The sequence below is a fragment of the Dermacentor albipictus genome, chromosome 8 (genome assembly GCF_038994185.2).
Source record: "Dermacentor albipictus isolate Rhodes 1998 colony chromosome 8, USDA_Dalb.pri_finalv2, whole genome shotgun sequence".
NCBI lineage: Eukaryota > Metazoa > Arthropoda > Arachnida > Ixodida > Ixodidae > Dermacentor > Dermacentor albipictus.
In genome coordinates this window covers 107,343,040-107,357,490 of record NC_091828.1, presented here as the reverse complement: position 1 = coordinate 107,357,490, position 14,451 = coordinate 107,343,040, and the positions used below count along the sequence as shown (strand labels likewise).

At 52.9% G+C, this 14,451-nt stretch overlaps 1 protein-coding gene and 1 long non-coding RNA gene across 2 annotated transcripts in view; both read right to left on the bottom strand.

Moving 5' to 3' along the window:
• Positions 1–13,840, bottom strand: part of LOC139048966 (uncharacterized) — a 28,074-nt gene extending 14,234 nt beyond the window's left edge. Inside the window, exon 1 of the long non-coding RNA XR_011508045.1 lies at positions 13,715–13,840. This is a non-coding gene — a long non-coding RNA (uncharacterized lncRNA). The remainder of the gene's footprint in view (positions 1–13,714) is intronic.
• Positions 1–14,451, bottom strand: part of mwh (multiple wing hairs) — a 349,065-nt gene that overhangs the window by 304,259 nt on the left and 30,355 nt on the right. The window lies entirely within an intron of this gene.

Here is a 14,451-nt window from a genome sequence, read left to right as displayed (position 1 = left end):
ACCCGTCGCCGGTTAGAGATGAACTGAAGGAGCTGCTTGATTTGCCTGACAGAGGGATTTGTTGTCGTGAAAGTATTCAATGTAGTGAGCATGGACAAGCAATCAGTGTAGATGTGTAGAGGGATGAAATGGGGCAAAGTCTGTATATAGGCTAATGCCTCCAGTAAAGCAGCTGTTTCGGTAGCATAAGATGAAGTGGCACCAAAAAGTTTAAATTTTCCAACTTTGGTGATGCGGCCTGTTGGACTATAAAGTACGAAAGCGGCGCCTGCGGACTGGGAAGTGTAGGAGCCGTCGGTATACAGATGATAGGCCGGCATAGTGGTTACAAAGGGTACATCTTGAAGTCGAACGCGGTAATGGGTAAAACGAGAGTTCATGCTAGGATGAAAGTCCCAAGGGTTCATGGGGTAGTTAAGAAGCGCCGGATGGTAGGAGTCGGGACCATAAAATGCGAGCGCTTTGAGTGCAAATTAAGGGAAGTAGGCGTTTAGACGGTCTAATTCAATATGGAGCGGTGGTGTGTTAGCCAGAACCTGAAGCGACGAGGTACGCGTCGTGCGGAAGGCACCGGTGATTGGAAGCAGAAGGGTACGTTCGATTGAGGATATTTTGATTTTAGACTGTGAAGTAGGAAACGTTGGCCACCAGACGGGAGAAGCATATGTGATGGACGGAAGTAAAACGTGATTATAGAGGAGACGGAGAGCGGAAGGGGCCATCGAATAATGCATGCGGACGAACAGGAGAAGACGGGAAGAGAGAAGGTCTGCTTTTGTACGGAGATTCGTTAAATGAGCGTTAAAGTTGAGGTGGGTGTCAAAGATGATCCCTAGAATTTTAATGTTCGACTGAAATTTGAGGGGAAAGCCATTAAAACGAACTATGGGAAGACGGCTGCGGGAAGAGGAAGCAGAGTGGCTATTGGGGAAGTATAAACAGGAAGATTTGTCGGAACTAATGGTGAGTTTCGTACGCTGTGCCCAGGTCGAGATAAGATTAAGAGTAAGAGCTACCTTGGATTCTAAAGCGCGACGATTGTCTGCAGAGAGCACTATGACAGTGTCATCTGCATAGGCCTGCGCAACCACGTCCGGTGGAAAGGCGAGGTCAAGCAATCCGTAAATGACAATGTTCCACAGCAGTGGACTGAGTGGTGACCCTTGAGGGCGGCCCAAAGTAGGCGTAGCAGACACCTGACCAATCTGCGAACGGAAAATGATCTGTCGGTTTTCTAAGAAAGATTGTAGAAGGTGGTACAGATTGGAAGGGCAGTTGTGCGAGCGTAAAAAATGAAGGACGACAGGCTGCCAAACGCTATCGAAAGCGCCTTTAAAGTCTTTTTCAAAAGCGTCTTTTTTCAAAAGCTCGGTTAGTGGTCGTGCTATGGGGGCGAAATTTTTCACGAAACGGCGGAAGTGCGAACAAAGGCCGATGAAGCTGCGCCCATCCTTGACACACTTCGGAACAGGAATGTGCGCAACAGCATGGATCTTGCCTGGGTCCAGTTGCACTCCGTTCGCGTCAACGAGATGTCCAAGGACGGTAATCTGGCGACGGCCGAAATGACACTTCGATGCGTTGAGTTGCAGACCGGCTCGACGAAAACCTCCAGGACTGCTGAGAGGCGCTCGAGGTGCGTAGCGAACGTTGGGGAGAATACTATAACGTCGTCCAAGTAGCACACGCACGTGGACCATTTGAAACCGTGAAGAAGGGAGTCCATCATGCGTTCAAAAGTGGCAGGGGCGTTACATAGACCGAACGGCATCACTTTGAATTGATAAAGGCCGTCGGGTGTCGCAAAAGCAGTCTTCTCGCGGTCGAGATCGTCCACGGCAATCTGCCAGTAGCCGGAGCGAAGGTCAATAGAGGAGAAATAGCGAGCACCGTGGAGGCAGTCAAGGGCATCATCAATCCGAGGTAGGGGATACACGTCCTTTTTGGTAACCCTGTTAAGGTGCCGACAGTCCACGCAAAAGCGCCATGAGCCATCCTTCTTTTTTACCAGTACAACAGGTGACGCCTATGGACTATATGATGGTTCAATAATGTTCTTGGCAAGCATTTTGCGAACTTCTGCGTGAATAACTTGACGCTCAGCTGGTGACACTCGATACGGGCGGCGATGAATAGGAGGGGCATCGCCGGTATTAATGCGATGTTTGACAGCTGTAGTTTGGGCCAAAGGATGATCGTTAAAGTCAAAAATATCGTGGTAGGAAGACAGAACGCGGTAGAGTTCACGAGCGTGCTCGGACGGCAAGTCGGGCGCAATCATTTTCTGTAAGTCAGCGATGGTACAATTTGCCGACTGCGATGGTAGAGGAGCATCGGATGAAGTGTCGTCTACTGCAATGGATGCTACTGAGTGATCCGCGAATGAGCAAAGTTGGGCCAGAGACATCCCGCGTGGCAGCACTAGTGTCGTCAAGCCAAAGTTGACCACTGGCAGGCAGACGCAATTCGCCGTAGTACATAAAACTGTATGAGGTACTGTGATTCCGTGTGTAAGGAGGACGTCTTGCATAGGAGCCGGGATGTAGTGACCGTCGGGGACTGGTGGGGAAGACACTAGGTCAACGTAGGTCAGTGCCGAAGGTGGCAAGCGAACGAAGTCGACGGAACTGAGGCGACTGGGGTGTGGTTCAGCAGGATCCAGAACAGGCAGGTCAAGGCGGAGAGTACTGGCGGAACAATCGATGAGAGCAGAATGTGCGGAGAGGAAGTCTAAGCCGAGGATGATGTCATGGGTACCGTTGGCGATGACTGTGAATAGCACGATTGTTGAGCGATCGGCGAAGGAGACGCGGGCGGTACACATACCAATTACGGGGGCTGTTCCGCCATCGGCGACACGGACAACAGGCGTCGTGGCGGGAGTGATAATTTTCTTGAGCCGGTTACGAAGATTCCGCTTCCAGCAGTGAGCACGGAGTGCGGACGCGCGTCGCACCGGCTCCGCAAATTTTCTATGGTTTTCGGCGAATTATCTACAACTATCCTGTTCACGGTATTCCCAGCTGCTTTCGAAAGTTCTACGGACTCTCTAGATACCAGATTTCGGCAGGTGAGCCCGTTTTCCGGCCACTTTTCGAAGATTTTCCGCGTCGCCACGTCGGCACGACAGCCAGGATGGTAGACAAGGCACGGTAGGCCTAAGCGTCAGCGGAGCCCCGATCCGCTGCGTCGGCTTCCGAGATGGAAGTCGTGCAAGTCGACGGGGAGGAAATATCGCCGACGGAGCTCGGAGAACAGCAGGGATGGTGCGAGATCAAGCGTAACACCAAGAAGGCGGCGGGAGACGCCGACCCTGCGACGCACCAGCAAGCTGCGACAGCGTCTTCCAAGAAGGCGGCGTCTATAAAGCAAGCGACGCACTACGTGCGGAAGATCACCATGGCGAGCCGAATGCCCAACCTACCCACGGACGACTACAAGATCATCGTGCGGCCCCGGGACGGCATCAACGTGTCGAAGTACCAGAAGGACCGCGTCCATTGCTGCATACGCAACGCAGCAGGAGTGGGACGCGAGGCAGCTGAGGAGGACAGCGTTTGTCTCAATGAGCGCCAAAACGTGATAGTGCACTCCGTCAGAAGATCGCGCTAGACGATACGGCAGCATTTGCAAGCTGCGCATTGGCGACCGCGAGTTCGAAGCAAGCGCCTACAGAGCGGCTCCGGAGAACACATCCAAAGGTGTTATCAGGGGCATATCGCTAGACGAAAAGCCGGCGGACGTCGTGAGAAGTCTCGTGAACCAGCGAAACCCTAACGTCTTGCATGCCAAGCGCATGGGGAACACGAGCAACGTGGTCATCCTCTTTGACGGCTACTACGTGCCCCGTTACGTGAACTACGGCGGGATGTTGATGAGGTGCTCTCTCTACAAGAAACAAATCGACATGTGCTACGAGTGCGGTCGTCTGGGACACAGGACCGACGTGTGCCCCAACCCGAACGACAAAAAGTGCCGCGGGTGCGGATGCAGCAACCCACCCGACGACCATCGGTGCGAGCCGGTGTGCCAACTGTGTGGGAAGGGTCACCTTACCGGGGACCGCAAGTGCAAAGCCAGGTACAAGACGCCGTACCTAGTCAAGCGACGACAATGGGAACGCAGAATGCGCGAGGAGGCTGAGGCCGCTTACGCCAGCAGCAGCACCTACGACTGCAGAGAGGAGAGCTACCGACAACGCCCCACACAGAGACGAGCTAGCGCCGACAGCCGCTCGGCCTCGAGGAAGAGCCGTGCACGTAGCCGCACTCGCTCCCGCACTCGTTCTCGAGCCCGCTCTCGCACCAGCTCCCGCCCCCGCTCGGTGAGGCCTCGCAGCAGGTCGACGGCCCGTGCCAGCCATGCAGCTGCAGCGGTAGATGGACGAGGATCCAACCCCCCACAGGTGAGCTGGGCGACGGTCGCCTCCGGAGGCGCACCTCGTGCGCCGCTATCGCGAACCGAGACTGCCATTAATAGAAACCCCGGAGCAACTAGAAGCAGCAGTAGCGCTCAGAGTAGCAACTACGGAACAGAAAGCGTGTTACAGAAGCGACTGGATCAGTTAGAATCCGTCATCAAAACACTACAGCAGGAAAATGCTAGGCTAAAGAACGAAATTACCACGTTAAAAGGGGCCCCAGCAACCCCCTCTCCTCCTCCTCTGACCAAACCAGTCGCCGCAGACGCAGCTGCTCGAACGGTCGAGAGCGCGGAGGAAGTCATGCAGGCGCAGGACGCACAACCCGCTCCTACTAAACGCAAGGCGCTAGACCCGCAACAGACCGAGACCACATTGCAAACGCGCGAGCAGAAACTCCGCGAGCAAGTCGACAGACTCGAAGACAAAGTAGACGCGATGATGACGCAACAAGCGCATCAAACAACGCAACTGAACCGCGCAATCGCTCAGCAAACCGCGCAAACCGAACAGCTGAGCAGTGCAATAGCACAACTCACTCAAATGGTTGCGACGCTCCAATCGCGCATAGACAATATTGAAATGCGGCTCCCGGGCGCAGCGGGTCGCCCGGTACGGACGACTAGGAAACCGTACCTTGGGCCGATACCAGACGAAGAGGTGCAGGATCAGCCGGACGGCAAATAATAATGCGGACAGTCACGATGGCTCAACACACCACACAAACACAACGCCCACGACCGCGTAACACACAGAACACGTTCACAATCTGGCAGTGGAACTGCAGGGGGTACAGGAGGAAACGGGGGCATCTTCAACAATTCCTACGCAACCGGGAACGGCCTGACGTAATCCTATTACAAGAAACCAATGACGCGGTCAAGCTGGCCGGTTACAAAGCGATCGATGAGGCCGTGACCGCGGGAGCACCGCCGGCCGCTGCAACGCTAGTGAGACGCAACCTCACCGTGGCGCAACGCGAACTCAAGAACGTTAGAATACCGCACGTGCTGATTGAGCTTATTCCGACGAAAGGGCGCGGTCTGTTTGTATTGAACGTGTACAGTAGACCTAAAGGCAAACACCGCTTTAGCACGTTACTGCGAAAGGCGAGCGAGGCAGCCGGCGACAGGCCCTTAATCATCGCGGGTGATTTCAACGCGCCTCACGCGGCGTGGGGGTACAAGTACGAAACGCCGAAGGGTAAGCGCCTGTGGGAAGACGCGCAGAATGAGGGGCTGGAGCTCGTTACGGACCCTTCCGCGCCCACACGCAAGGGCAACAGCGTATGTGCGGACACTTCGCCCGACCTTACGTTTACGAAGAACGTCGCTGGCGCGCGGTGGCATAACACCCAGGAGGACTTGGGTAGCGATCATTCGGTGATCGAGATCCAGGTCGATGTGGGACCGCACTACCATCACCACGGTCATCGGGACGGCACCAAGGGCAACCACTATCGGCTGGTAGAATGGGACGCGTTTCGCAAAGCCCGGAAGGAGCATAATCGCGGCAGCGATGCTATCGACGACATCGAGAGCTGGACCGCGACGCTCAGGAGGGATGTCGAAGCGGCAACGCGGGAAGTACCGCAGGAAGCACACCTAGAGGTGATAGATAGTAAACTCCTACACATGTGGGAAGCCAAGCGCAGCTTACAGGACAGGTGGAAGCGTCAAAGACACAATCGAACGCTACGCAGACGCATAGCACGGCTAAACAGAGACATAGAAGTCCACGCATTGCAGGTATGCAAAACGCAATGGGAGGAGACGTGCAACGGTATGGAAAATCAGCTAGGAATGGCCAAGACATGGCACCTCCTCCGGCACCTCTTGGATCCTGAGGAGACCAAATCAGCGCACGCTCATAAGATTAACAAGCTAGTACACGACTACGAAGGCACATCCGCGGACTTTCTAGAAGCCGTGCGAACCCGTTACGTCAAGGCAACTAGCCCCGTCTCGCATCCGGCGTACGCGGGGAAGAGTAACGTGCAGCTAGATAAAGACTTTAGCGTAGCAGAGGTGAGGGCGGTACTGCACAAGCTCAACAGAAAATCGGCGTCGGGCCCGGACGGCGTAACCAATAAAACGCTCCGCAACTTGGACGACGAGTCGATAGAACGGCTGACGGATTACATTAACGTGTGCTGGAATGCCGGCGCGATACCGAGCTCGTGGAAAACGGCGCGCATAATTATGATCCCCAAACCGGGCAAACGGGTACAAATCGACAGTCTTCGACCAATATCCCTGACGTCCTGCGTCGGCAAGGTCATGGAACACGCGGTTCTCACTCGCCTTACCAACTACCTCGAGGACCGAGACATGCTGCCGCACACGATGCTGGGGTTCCGTCGTGGCCTTTCTACGCAGGACGTCATGATTCAACTCAAACACCACATCGTAGACAATCCCACGCGATCCACAAAAGCAATACTCGGTCTTGACCTCAAAAAGGCGTTCGACAACGTAAAACACGCTGCGATACTTGAAAGCATACGAGCATTGGGACTGGGCGAGAGAACGTACGACTACGTACGGGACTTCCTTACGGGTCGCCATGCCCGCATAGTGATCGGCGGACTGGAATCGCAAGACATAGACATAGGTTGCACGGGCACACCGCAGGGCTCTGTCATCTCGCCCATGCTCTTTAACGTCGTGCTTCTCGGATTACCCCAGAAACTGGCAGAGATAGAAGGCCTCCACCACAGCTTGTACGCCGATGACATTACGCTCTGGGTTGCTGAGGGAAATGACGGCCACGTAGAGCAAACCTTACAGGCGGCCGTCGACGCGGTGCAGGAGTATCTACGTGACACGGGCCTCGAATGCTCCGCGGCCAAATCGGAGCTCCTGCTTCACAGACCCACGCGCAGGGGTCGCAAACCCAGGAGCTCCGATTCCGCAGCCGAGCACGCCGACAGAGAAATTAGAGTAGTCACATCTGACGGCACCATCATCCCGCATGTTCACAAAATTAGGGTACTGGGCTTGTACCTGTCGGCCAACGGCCACAACGGCGAAACCGTACGCAGACTAGAGCGTGCGGTCAATGAAACGATCCGGTTACTGATACGCATCACGAACAGACATAGCGGAATGAAAGAAAGCAATACGATCCGCCTGGTACAAGCGTTCGTAACCAGTCACATAAAGTACGTCGCCTCCTACCTCAAGTGGCAGGTGGCCGAACGAACTAAACTATACCGCCTCATCCGCAAGGCGTACAAACGTGCCATAGGATTGCCGATCAATACCAGCACGGATAAATTTCTCGAACTGGGTTTACACAATACCCTAGACGAGATAATAGAAGCGCACAACATCGCGCAGTACGAGCGTTTGTCAAAAAGCAGAACCGGACGACACATTCTCGAGACGCTGGGCATCAGCTACTACACACAGCAGGGCGAAAAGGTTGCGATACCCATACCGATTCGCGAGCGCATCGCCGTTTCGCCGTTGCCCAAGAACATGCACCCGACGCATCACGCTGGCCGGCGCAACAGGCGCGCGCGAGATTTACAAAAGAAATACGGCAGCAACAAGGAAACTGTCTACGTAGATGCGGCCCGTTACGAGCGGCAGCGTGGTTTCGCGGTTGCAGTCACGGACCATAGCGGAACTTGCGTCGCGAGCGCGACGATACGCACGGAAGAGACGGAGGCGGCCGAGGAAGCAGCGTTAGCCCTCGCGGTGGCCACCACGGATGCCGAGGTGATAATCAGCGACTCGCAGGCAGCGATACGCAACTATGCTAGCGGCCGGATCTCCCGGGAAGCGGCCCACATTCTCCAAATTCAACAGGGCAATATTTGCCGCAAAAACGACCGTTTCCTCGTATGGACCCCCGCCCACACGGACCCTCCGCTCTCGGGAAACGAGACGGCCCACGCCACGGCTCGAGGACTTACATGCCGAGCCGCGGCGCCCGCCGGCAATCCCGACGTCTCGCCCACCGCGAGAGCGATGCAGGAGTGGACGTGGGGGGATCGCATGACCACTTTCAGAGACATCACGCAATACTACAGATTGAACAGATGTAAATACCCACCACCGCACGCCAACCTAAACAAGAAACAGGCGGTTGCCTGGAGGCAATTGCAGACACACACATATCCTAACCCGGTCATCCTTCACCTCTGCTACCCCGACATATATCCGTCCGACGACTGTAAAGCGTGCGGAGCCAGAGCGACGCTGCAGCACATGCTGTGGGCATGCGCCGGTGGCCAGCAGCAGGAGTCTCCGACGAACGGGATAGAAATGGCAGTCTCGAACCGAGGGGCGCGTTGGGAGGCGGCCCTGCTTAGCCACGACCTCGCCGATCAACTGTGGGCCGTCCGGCACGCTGAGGAAGCCGCCCGGGTCCAAGGACTCGAGGCCGTCACCTAGGCTGGGGTGCTTATGGCCCCACCCCACCCAAATCGCCGGGCATTTTCAATAAAGTTTTCACCACCACCACCACCGGTTACGAAGGTCAGCGCTCATTACGGACAAATGCGCCCCAGTGTCTATGAGTGCAGACACAGAAACACCGTCGACTTGCACGTCAAGAAGGTTCAGATGAGTGGGCAACGTCAGTAGAGGATTTGGCGGCGTAGGGAGCAATGCAGCGTCACCTCGAGGCGCTGCATCGTCTAGTTTTCCGGCTGGGAGCGGCGTCCGAAGGGAGTCGGCGAATAGGAGCGACGGGGCTGGGGAGAGCGAGATTGTCGTTGTTGGGGCGAAGGCGAACGAGAATAGGAGCGGTTCCGTGCAGGAGAATTAGCAGAGCGTGCGGCATAGGGAGCATGCGGCATAGCGACGAGAAGGGCCACCTGGGGGGCGCGAGTAGGCGGTATAAGTAGACCGCGTCGGGGAACTCCATCGACTGCGACAGTGCCGAGAAATGTGCCCGATTCGATGGCAGTGGAAACAAATGGGCTTGTCGTCAGCAGTGCGCCATTCAGATGGGTTGCGGAAACGTGGTGGGTAAGAAGGTGCGGGACGGGGCGGAATCGGGCGGGTATCAGGACGATGGGCCGAGCAGATGGTGTTAAGACCCATGTTTTCGAACTCTTGACGGACAACTGCCTGGATCAGTGAGACCGTGACTGCAGATGTGTTGGTGGGACTGGAGTCGAAGGCAGCCGGATAGGCGGCCTCGATCTTACGCCGGACGATCCTGGTAACAACGGCAGTGTTGTTGGGACGAGGAGTGTCGGCACAGGAAGATGTCGCTGGGGTGTTGGGCAGACGGGCAAACTGCTGGTCAATACTTCGGCTTTTAGCGAGTTCCAGGCGGCGGCACTCTTCTATAACAGCATCCACCGTCGCTATGTTGTTGCAAACGAGCAAGTTGAAGGCGTCATCGGCAATGACAATGAGGATGTGGGCAACCTTGTCTGACTCAGTCATGCGGGTGTCAACTTTGCGGCACAGAGCAACGACGTCCTGAATGTATGCGACATAGGGCTCTGTTGACGTCTGCACACGGCCGGAAAGCGCCTTCTGCGCGGCAAGTTGGTGACTGTAGGGGTTGCCGAACAAGTACCGAAGCTGTGTCTTAAGTGGATCCCAACTGGTGAGCTCATCTTCGTGCGTGTGATACCAAACTCTAGGTGTGCCACCGAGGTAAAAGACTACGTTGGCGAGCATAATAGTAGGGTCCCACCCGTTATTGCGGCTGACGTGTTCACACAGGCTCATCCAGTCATCGACGTCTTCCCCATCTTTGCCCGAGAATACGCCAGGATCACGGGGAGCAGGGAGAGTGATGTATGTAGGTCGTCGAAGTGGCAGCAGTTGTCGGAGCCGGGGGAGTCCGGTTGTCGTCGCCGGGAGCCATGAAGGAAGGATCGACGTACCGTCCACTGCGATCGGATATTGACTACCAACAGTGCCTAGATTATAACTTCTTTTAAATGTCAAAACCTCATCAAATTTAGCGCAGCTATTGCCAAGAAAAATAGTTTCCCTTTCCAATGTAATCAGATAGGAACCCCCGAGCTAACACTTCCTTTTATTAATAACATGAATCAACTTTGCACACGTAAAGTGATCGGCGTGAACACAGCCGATCAAGCTTTTTTTAGGTGTGTTAGCTTTAGAAGTATCAAAGTGTAAAAAAATGTGCGGAAAGTCGGTCAAGTTGTAGAGTTATATACATATTTATGAACAGAATAAAGGAAACTGAGGGGCCCGATTTTAATTAGAAGCAAACACAGACACCAAGGACAGCATAGGGGAAGTAATTTGTACTTATTTAATAAAATAGTGTATATTTAATGGAAATAAAAATAGATGAAAAAAAAGAACTGGTCACAGGTGGGGCATGAAACCACATCCTTGCATTACACACACACACACACACACACACACACACACACACACACACACACATATATATATATATATATATATATATATATATATATATATATATATATATATATATATATATATATATATATATATATATATATATATATATATGCATGCAATGGTGCCAAAGCACCAGCTGCATTGGTATAGCATATACGAATAAACACAAAACGCTTCCTAGCACATTCGGGTACCACGGCTGGTAGGCCAGCCGTGGTCAAGTTGACTCTGGTGTCATTCTGACGAAGGCCAGTCCACCAGCCAAAACATTTGACAGTAAAACAGAATATGTTCTCATGTGCACCTAATTTCTTCTGTGCTTTACACAGGGTATTTAAGCGAACACTGTTTGACTGAGGGTGATAGACAGAACTGTGTATTAACTTTACCCCGCACTTCTGCAAGAATGTGGAAGTCAGTGCGCTCGTGAATACTGACCCTTGACCTGCCTGAATTTCGGCTTTAAACCCAACTCGTGCAAACACTGTCAAAAGCGCGTCTACTACTTCGGCGGAGCTGAGCTCTTTCAAAGGGATTGCTTCTGGAAACTTGGTAGCCGGACACAGCATGGTAAACAAGTAGCTGTAGCCTGATTTTGTTTTTGGAAGAGGCCCTACCGTGTCTATTACAAGTCGTCTGAAAGGCTCTGTTATTAAGGGCACTACCTTCAGTGGAGCTTTTCATGTCTCTCCTGGTTTACCAGAACGCTGGCAGGCGTCGCATGATCTTGCAAAGTTTTCTACGTCTTTGAAACAGACAGGCCAGTAGTATTCCATAAGCAATCTTTCCTTTGATTTGTTTATGCCTAGGTGGCCGGACCACCCATTCCCATGACAGAGACTCAAAAGGTCCTCCCTATACTTAGTAGGTACGACTAACTGATCTAAAATCCTACCCCTTCGATCTCTGTGGTGCCGATAGAACAATCCTCCTCTCTCATGTATCGTCACGTTGCGCCTAGCAATGCCTTCTTTAGCTGTGTCATGTAATTTAGCTAAGCTCTCATCATTCTTTTGCTCAGCTGCCAGTGATTCTCTATCCACACGTAAGAGCTGATCGAAGTTCCTTGAGGCCGGTGATAATAACGGCCCTGTCTCGCTTGTGAGGGCGTCAGCTTGCTCTTCCTGCAGGCTAGAACCCTGACACTCTGGTGCTACGTTCTCATTGAGCTGGTCAGCTGGCAGGCTCTCCTCAACTGTTCTTTTGTCCCTCGGATTTAGCTCGGATTCGGGTATTGAAGTTATCCCCTTTTCTGCTTCCGCTGGAGGAGCTTGTGCATTTTCAGTCGAAAGCGCCGCGATCTTAGGAGCTTGGCCTCGGGTCAATGCCTGTACTATGCCCTCTCCCAGTTTGAGCCCTCTGTCACGCAGTAACTGATTCGAACGATTCGAAAAGATGTAAGGATACTGCAGTGACAAAAATTTAGAAACTGCAGCCTCAGTCTCTAGCTCCCCGAATGGTCCACTGATTTTGACTTTGGCCATGGGCAGACAAACGCTGTGTTCTTCTACAACCTGTTTTATCCATGCTACTTCTCCGGTGAAGTCATCTACCGTCACGGAAGACGGATGGAATATGTCCATCGTGGCGGCACTGTCTCTTAGCACTCGGCATGGCTTTCCATTAACTTGCAGGTCGTGAAGATATGGACTTAAAAGTTCCATATTCTGATCTTTTTTTTCCACGTAGGAGAAAACTACGCTAGACTTCTCGCAGTTTACAGCTATATGTCCCAGTTTGTGGCATTTGTAACAGCAAATTGGTCTAAACGATTCGAATTTTCTTTTCTGTTCTTTTTGTGCGGTTTCTCCGTTAAGTTTCTCCTCGCTCTTTTCTGCAGGCTTTTCCGCCATGTCTACAGGCTCCGATCGTCTAGTCTGCGCACCCCTTTTGAACGGAAATGGTTTCCGCGGTCCATTTCGACCATCCCAGTTTGCCTCCTCGGCGTTCAACTTTCTACGGGTTGCGTACTCTTCGGCTAATTCAGCCACCCTTTCCACAGTGTTTACATTACCTCTGTTTTGCAACCACAGTTTCACAGCTTGGGGGATGGTTTTGTAAAACTGTTCTAGACACATGCATTCAATGATCATGTCTCTGCTGTCGTACGCTTCCGCGCTTTTAAGCCACACGACAAGGTTGGCCTTTAAGCTATATGCAAACTCCGGATAGCTCTCGCTATGTTTCTTTCCTGTGCTCCTAAACCTTTGCCGAAAAGCTTCGGCTGAAAGGCGGTATTTCTTCAGGAGACTAGCCTTAACTTTTGCATAATCATATGCATACTGAGAACTCAGTCTGGCGATTACTTCCGCCGCCTCACACGGCAACATAGACAGCAACCGCTGTGGCCATGTACTCGGGCCGAAGTTCATCTTTTCGCGAGTCCTTTCAAAATTGCTTAGGAACAAGCCTATGTCGGTCCCGACCTCAAATGGCTTTAATAGCCTATCCATGCGGTACGATTCTGCCTCACTTGATCGTTCCAGAGCGCCTTCACTTCCTTGAGACAACTCCAAACGTTTGCCTTCAAGTTCAAGTTGCATTTTTCTTAACTCGCGATCTTTATCGCGTTCCTCTCTCTCTTGTTCTTTTCTCTCTCGTTCTTCTCTCTTTTTCAGAAGTTCAAACCCCATTTCAATTTGTTCCTCACTGGCCTTTTCGGAAATTAGCTCCAATATATCCGATTTTAGGATTTCCTTGCGCACATCTAGGCCAAGTTCCTCACCAACAATCAACAATTCGTCTCTCAGCAGTGTCCTTAACTCTATGATTGCTGCTTTACTGCCTTGATTCTGCTCTCTAAATCTAGCTATAGAAAACACAACCTAGCTAATACTCAACAATCTAGCTTCCCTACTGTTCTAAACAGCACAGCCACAAAATGAAGCCTAGAGATTCAATGCAAGAATCAAGCACTCACCGCAGATACAGCACCACGTTGCAAAGTCCATCTCACCGCTGTCAGTCAGTTGTAATGGTTGGGTCGGGCATGAAATAGATGGTAGCTGGCCGATGCCGTCGTCCAACTCATCCACGCTGAGGACGTTGATGAAGGGAAGAACTGCTTCTAATCGAGAACGAGGAATATGGGTTTATTTACAGTATTTAAATCACTCTAACATGACTGCTTGAGAAAAAGAGTGTCAGTCAAACATGACTGCACCAGAGAAGTGTATCAGTCTAACATGACTGCTCAAGAGAAGTGTGTCCAGCATTCGCACAACAGCAGTTTTTATACACTCGGTCCGCCGGCCATACGGGGAGGCGACTGTTCGTTTACTCATCGCCAACTTGCCGCCGCCCCGCAGAACAGTTTACGTACACAAAGGCACACACATTCCGATGCCCGACGACGGCGTTGGAGGGGTGCCGTTCCGGGAAGTATCGGCGCCAATCGTGGGTAGCTCGTTGTCTTGCGTCTGGTCGACGGCCTTTCGGCCACTTACGTTCAACCGCGCGCGTTAAGGCGCCCTGCCTTCTAGATCGCCGTAAGGTGCGACAAAGCTATGATCCTCCCCGACCGGCTGACGTAGCACGAGCGCCGCAGGTGCGAGACAGTCTGCCCGACACAGCGGTCGCGAAACCGGGCGTCAGCTGCCCCGCTGCTTCACCCATCATACCGCACTGGCAGCCAGCGTCCGACAATTTCTTTCTCTA